The sequence below is a fragment of the Macrotis lagotis genome, chromosome 5 (assembly GCF_037893015.1).
Source record: "Macrotis lagotis isolate mMagLag1 chromosome 5, bilby.v1.9.chrom.fasta, whole genome shotgun sequence".
Lineage (NCBI taxonomy): Eukaryota > Metazoa > Chordata > Mammalia > Peramelemorphia > Peramelidae > Macrotis > Macrotis lagotis.
The window spans coordinates 75,600,999-75,607,909 of record NC_133662.1 but is presented as its reverse complement, the minus strand read 5'-3'; positions in this window follow the sequence as shown (position 1 = coordinate 75,607,909).

Sequence of the window (6,911 nt, the reverse complement as noted above, 5' to 3'; positions counted from 1 at the left end):
CTGGTTCAGCATGATCAGATTGCTATCCTTTATTACATCTTCCAACTAATGACACAATTAGTTGATCACAATTCTAAAAGCAAATCTACGGACCCCATGGAATAAAGATGGAGCCTCAGAGAAATGTAACCCTTACTTTGAAGGGTTTGTGCTTGAAGTATTTTGTGAATGCCTATACAACACCCAGACTGACTAGTTATTGTCTTTTTTTATTTTATTTTTTTAGGTTTTTGCAAGGCAAATGGGGTTAAGTGGCTTGCCCAAGGCCACACAGCTAGGTAATTATTAAGCCTCTGAGACCAGATTTGAACCCAGGTACTCCTGACTCCAAGGCCGGTGTTTCATCCACGATACCACCTAGCCACCCCTAGTTATTGTCTTTTATTCTTAATTTTCCAGTTATATACATTCTGGATATTTTTTAATGCCAACTATCATTCATAAATCATATTTTTCAATATGTTCTGGATAATTTCCCACAACCATACATCTTTTTCAAGAATCTACCATTTTGATTTTTTAGAGCTCATTATGTTCAGTGATTCCCACTAACATAGTATCACTGGGAAAAATGGGAAGGAAGTCTAGATTATGATTTCTTTGATAAAGGGAACTCATGGTGAGAAAATGTGCTCTATCAGTTTAGATCAGTAATTGTTTAGTATCCTATAGAGTTGTCTAAGGGGCATTGATGAGTGCCCTTGTGTTACATAGGCAATAGATATGGGAGGAGGGACTTGATCCAGAGACTGGCTTCTATCCACTATTCTATGCAGTTTTTCCACTAGAAGATACTGATGCTAGAAAGATAGAGATGGAAAGTAGCTGAACAAATTTTATTATATGATTGTGATGGAATACTACTATGCTATAAGAAATGATAAACTTGATATCAAAAAAGCATGAATAGATTTACACAAAATAATGAAGAGTGAAATGAGCAGAACCAAGAGAATGATGTGTACAATAACAGCCAAATAACTTTAAGAACAACTTTACATGAATAAATTATTTTGACTATTATAAATATCCAGATCAACTACAAAGCACCCAAGAAGGAAAATGCCATCAGTCTCCAGAGAAAGACCTAATAAATAGAAGTATGCATAGAATGATTTTACATATATATTTAAATATGTAGATATATGTATATATGTATGCACAAACATGCATACATATTTATGTCTAATGATAGACATGGAGGAGGAAAGAAAAAAGAAAAAAAGAATTTACTTGATAACTTTATTATATATTTAAAAGGAATAGAAATTTGTACATGACACATTTGTAGCTTCATGTTCAATTGCTCTTTTTATTTTACTGTTATAAAATGCTTGTTTTATTCCATAAATTAAAATTTTTTAAATTTAAATTAATTTTTCAAAAAAAATAAGTTTGAGAATCAGAGAGCAGCATAGAATTACTGAGCTTGTCAAATTTCTCAAATTTAACATACATCAACTTCCTCCTCCTAGTCCACCAAGAGACCCCAATCATAGGTTCTGTAAATTGTTGTGACCTTAAAACCCAGTCGCCTAATGTAACCTCAATTTCATCAAATCTAAACAAAAGACAAGTTATATACCTACATTGGAAGGTTTTGAGGAAGAGATGAGATAATAAATAAATGATCTACAAAGTGTGTATTGCTAGGCAAATAAAAGTTTCGTATCAATTAGGGAAAACCCCCCATCAATTCTGGAATCAAAGAACCCAGAGTTCACATCCCACCTCAAGTGCTTATTACCTATGTGACTTGGAGAGTTATATCCTTTCTGGGATTAATTTTATTCATTTGTAAAGTGAGGGAGTATTCTAGATCTATTCTAGAACAAGTATTCTACATTTGAGGCAGGGAGATTTATTCAGTCATTACTGCAGTAGTCTAGGAGAAGGGTGTTGAGGGGCTGAATTAGAATGGCATTGCTATGACAAACAGAATGGGATAGATATGAAAAATGTTGGTGATAGACCCACAAGATTTGGGGTTGTTTGGATTTATAGGATGATAGAAAGTCAATCTAGTGGTTCAGGCTCAGGTTCAGAATGCAATGGAATATTCTTGGATCATTTAACATTTCATTTAAAAAATTTACTAAATAACGGAAAGAAAATTCAATAAGAACATGGCACTGATTTAGATGACCATAATTGCCCTCTCCCTCTTTGTTTACCAGGCAGCAGGGTCTGTAAGATCAGAAAGATCTATTAAACAAAAGAAATGCTGAGCTTCTGTAAGCCTTAGAAGCACTGACTCCTTATAGGTTGGATCTTTTTTATACCCCAGAAGACTGTAAAGTCAAATGAACCACTATAGCCCCAGTCTTACTGACCAATTCACCTTCAAAGATGGTTTCTTAGCCCGTTTAAAAAAAAACTCAGGCAGCCTACATGAAACAAATTTTGTACCTGCAGGGTTGGAGTAGATAATTTCTTTTGTTGTTGTTTATAAAAGAAAGATTTTATTTATTTTGAATTTTATAATTTTCCCCCAAATTTTGCTTCTCCCCCCCCCCACAGAAGGCAGACTGTTAGTCTTTTACATTGATACCATGGTAAACATTAATCTAAGTTGAATGTGATGAGAGAGAAATCATATCCTTGAGGGAAAAAAAATAAAGTATAAGAGAAAGCAAAATTACATAATAGGATAATTTTTTTTTAAGTATTAGTCTTTGATCTTTGTTCAAACTCAACAATTCTTTCTCTGGATATAGATGGTATCTTCCATCACAGATACCCCCAAATTGTGCCTGATTGTTGCACTGATGGAATGAGCAAATCCATTAAGGTTGATCATCACTCTCATGTTGCTGTTAGGGTGTATAATGTTCTTCTGGTTCTGCTCATCTTGCTCAGCATCAGTTCATGCAAATTCTTCCATGCTTCCCTGAATTCCCATCCCTCCTGGTTTCTAATAGAACAATAGTGTTCCATCACATACACATACCACAGTTTATTAAGCCATTCCCCAATTGATGGACATTCACTTAATTTCCAATTCTTTGCCACCACAAATAGGGCTGCTATGAATATATTTGTTCAAGTGATATTTTTACCCTTTCTCATAATCTCTTCAGGCTATAGGCCCAGTAGTGATATCGCTGGATCAAGGGGTATGCACAGTTTTATTGCCCTTTGGGTGTCATTCCAAATTGCTCTCCAGAAAGGTTGGATGAGTTCACAGCTCCACCAACAATGTATTAGTGTCCCAGATTTCCCATATCCCTTCCAACATTGATCATTGTCCTTTCTGATCATATTGGCCAGTCTGAGAGGTGTGAGGTGGTACCTCAGAGATGCTTTAACTTGCATTTCTCTAATAAGTAGTGATTTAAAACAATTTTTCAAAAGGACTATGGATTGCTTTAATTTCCTCATCTGTAAATTGCCTTTGCATATCCTTTGACCATTTGTCAATTGAAAAATGACTTTTTTTTTAAAATTTGACTCAGATAGAGGTGGCTAGTGGTGCAGTGGATAAAGCACCGGCCCTGGAGTCAAGAGTACCTGGGTTCAAAGCCAGTCTCAGACACTTAATAATTACCTAGCTGTGTGGCCTCAGGCAAGCCACTTAACTCCATTTGCCTTGCAAAAACCTAAAATAAAAATTTGACTCGGTTCTCTGTGTATTTTAGAAATGAGTTCTTTGTCAGAAATACTAGTTGTAAAAATTGTTTCCTAATTTATGTTTCTTTTGATCTTGGTTACAGTGGTTTTGTCTGTGCAAAAGCTTTTTAATGTAATCAAAATAGTCTAGTTTGTTTTTAATGACTTTCTCCATCTCTTCCTTGGTCATAAACTGATTCCCTTCCATAGATCTGACAGGTAAACTATTCCTTGATCTCCTAGTTTACTTAATAATATTTTTTTTAATGTTTAAATCCTGTATCCATTTTGATCTTCTCTTGGTATAGGAAATAACAATTTCCAGCTCCAGTCTTAGGATGATTTTATTTCTTGAAAAAAATCATCACAAATCATACAACACAGAAGTTCCTAAGATGTGAAGAGATCATAAGTGAAACAAAGCCTTCTCTGATTTCTGTGACACTAATTTCTCCAGGTAATTTTTCTGCTTCTTTGTTCCTACTCAGTTTTCTCCACAGGTTCTTTTTTTTTCTCCCTATTTTATTTTATTTATTTTAGGTTTTTGCAAGGCAAATGGAGTTAAGTGTTTTGCCTGAGGCCACACAGCTAGGTAATTATTAAGTGTCTGAGGAGGGATTTGAACTCAGGTACTCCTGACTCCAGAGTTGGTGCTCTATCCACTGCGCCACCTAGCTGCCCTTCTCCCTATTTTATTTAGCCTCTTTTTCCTTAATTATCTTCCTCCTCTCCCCCCCCCAATAAAAACAAAATCCTCATAGCATATAAGCATAGTCCAACATAACCAAAAAGGTATGTCTCATCCTGCATATTATTTTATCACCTGCATATTAGTCCATGAGGATAGCATTCCTTATAATTGTTCCTCTGGAATCATGTTTAATCATTACATTTGTCAGTTCTTAAACCTTTCAGAATTGTTCATTTTTACAATATGGATGTTGTAGTATAAATTGTTCTTTTGGTTCTGCTCAGTTTACTCTGTAATAATTCATGTAAATCTTCCAAAGTTTCTCTGAAACTGTCTTTTCTTTCAACACAATGGTATTTTATTACATTTTTATATTTTTGTTGTTCAGTCATGTTCAAATTTGTGATTCCATTTGTTTTCTTGGCAAAGATACTGGAGTGGTTTTCCATTTCTATTTCTAGCTCATTTTACAGATGAGAAATTGAAGCAAACAAGGCTAAGTGACTTGCCTAGAATCACACACTTGTCTGAGGTCAAATTTGAACTCAGGTCTTCCTGATTACAAGCCCAGTGTTCTTCTCACTTCTGGCTGCACAGAACCGTAGTTTGTTCAGCTATTCTCCAAGTGATGGCCTCCCAATTCTTTGCCACAACAAAAGTTGGTAAAAACTATTTTTGTACTTTTTTTAGAAAAAAAAGAAGTGTCCATACTATATACTCTGTGTAGGGAATGAAATTTTGCCTTTCTTTGGTGCTTCCTCAATCAAGAACTATAAGATTCCATATTCAGCAGCTATATCTATTTTTGTCTTAGTCCATTTGCAACCTAGTTAAAACTCTAAGTCGCAGTGGCATTCTGTTTAAAAAAAAAGAAAAACTATTTCCTAGTTTAATAACTCCCTATAGACCCTTCACCTAACATTGTACATAACATATGCCCAGACATGTAACAGTGGCCACATACTTTAGCCAAATGTGTATAGGTTTATGAAATTTATGGATAAAAAACTTTAGGATAGGGAATACCAATAAACAGATTGTTTCATCTCAGGATTTTTCCATAGCCAGATCATGACAGATATTTTCCTTTTATGCCACTAGTTATTGGGGTTTTCCCCCTACCCAATTAAATATTTACAAAGATACATTCTGCCCATTTTTGTATCTGTACATTCATTTTAATTTTGATATGTTGATGAACTTACATCTTCTTAAATACCACTAATGAAATTCATTAAGACTTTATTATAAAAGATCTGAACTGATCCTCTTTTGAGTTTTGATATATCTTTGGTATGTCCTGAAAAAAGGGTACTCTTAAGTATCTGTAACTCAGAACCATGGGATAAAAGAGTTCACTTTATCTAACTGTGCTCTCCAGGAAGCAAATGTTCCAGATATCAGACATGCTGGCAGCAAATGCTTCCCAGTTGTATCAACCAACGCCTAATCTTTACATAAAGACTAGCAATTGACAGGTTTTTCTTTACCTTTAAGTTAAGGGTCAGATTCTCAGAACTATTTTTATTTAAAAGACACTCATGGAAAAAAACATTCCCAGAGAACTTAAACCATGAACTTTATGTTGAAAATGGTCACCTAGTGGGTTAATCATCCTTTTTTCTGTGAAATTCTGAGTAATGGCTTCTCATCTCTTCTCAGATCCAAATGCAAAATGGATCCCATATAAGCCTATATATTTCATATTTTAACAAAGCAGCTCTCTACACTTTGAAATACAACATAAGAAATAGTGGAAGCTGCAGGCCCAGAGATGAGGCAGTCCAGTCCAGAGTTGGTAAACAGTGATACTTCGCACTTCTTCAAAAGTAAACATGAAAACCTCAGGACCAGTAGAGACCAGTCTCTGAGTGCTAATGAAAACACCCCCTAGGGTCCCCTGAGGTATGTAACAGGGGAGTGTGACTCACACATTGTACCTGGGAAAATACAGGGCTCCCACATAACCAGAGTGGAGAGAAACAAGGGTGCTTCTTCATTTGATTGGTAGTAAGAGTTTTAAGGGAACTGACACGGGTTTAAAATTTAGAGTTGAGTAAATAAGCAGTCTTCTATTGAACTGATTCTCTTTAAATCTGATTTATGAAAATATATCATTTGGAATATTAGCTTGTAAAGGGGGGAAGTGCTGTTTAATTAGTTAAAAACCAGACAGGCACTCACAACACCTGCGTTCTGTTCTCAGCTCCGCCTCAATCTCAGCACCATTAGAGGCTGTCATATAATATGCTCTTCTGACTCCCAGAAAAAATTAGTTTGCTCTTTGTCTCTGTGTCTCTCAGTCATCTCTCTCTGTCTCACCTCTCTGTATCTCCTTTATATCTCTCTGTTCATCTTTGTGTGTGTCTCTCTCTGTATCTCTCTCTGCCTCTCTGTCTGCCTCTGTCTCTCTGTCTGTCTCTGTCTGTATCTTTTTTAATTAAAGATTTTATTTTGAGTTTTACAATTTTTCTCCATCTTACTTCCCTCCCCCACTCCCACCACAAAAAGCAATTTGTCAGTCTTTACATTCTTTCTATGTTATACATTGATCCAAATTGAGTGTATCTCTGTATCTTTGACTGTTTCTTTGTCTCTCCCTGTCTCTCTT